The sequence below is a fragment of the Etheostoma spectabile genome, chromosome 9 (assembly GCF_008692095.1).
Source record: "Etheostoma spectabile isolate EspeVRDwgs_2016 chromosome 9, UIUC_Espe_1.0, whole genome shotgun sequence".
In the NCBI taxonomy this organism is placed as follows: domain Eukaryota; kingdom Metazoa; phylum Chordata; class Actinopteri; order Perciformes; family Percidae; genus Etheostoma; species Etheostoma spectabile.
This window is the reverse complement of record NC_045741.1, coordinates 14012481-14012847: the sequence shown is the minus strand read 5'-3', so window position 1 is coordinate 14012847 and position 367 is coordinate 14012481. Positions and strand designations below refer to the sequence as shown.

Sequence of the window (367 nt, the reverse complement as noted above, 5' to 3'; positions counted from 1 at the left end):
CCCCCCCCCCCCCCCAACAACCACCACCACCACCACCTCCTTGTTTCCTTCTGCACTCCCATCTCCATAGCCTCTTCACTTGCTATGCCACTCACCAACAGCGCAGTGTCATTTTCTTGTCCTGTCGCTGTCATTGTTATTGGCTGAGAGAGGTAGCCCAAAATTGTGCCCCTCTTCTCGACAAACCTTTTGAGATCTGTTGGCTTGGGCAGCTAATCACTCCCATTCTTCAGGGAGCGTCCCAACACCGATTTCAGCTTTTTGTTTGTCCAGACCAAGTGTTTAGCCTCGCCTCTTGAGTATTAAGTCCACACACTCCAAAATAGTGATTCAGAGGTTTTTGTTTAATGTGGAATCAGAAACCAAT

The 367-nt window shown here is 48.8% G+C and overlaps 1 protein-coding gene and 1 long non-coding RNA gene across 3 annotated transcripts in view; one reads left to right on the top strand and one right to left on the bottom strand.

Moving 5' to 3' along the window:
• Positions 1-367, top strand: part of LOC116694964 (protein ENL) — a 20408-nt gene that overhangs the window by 4275 nt on the left and 15766 nt on the right. The window lies entirely within an intron of this gene.
• LOC116694987 (uncharacterized) overlaps positions 1-367 on the bottom strand; it is a 22395-nt gene that overhangs the window by 15683 nt on the left and 6345 nt on the right. The gene's annotated exons all lie outside the window — the stretch shown is intronic.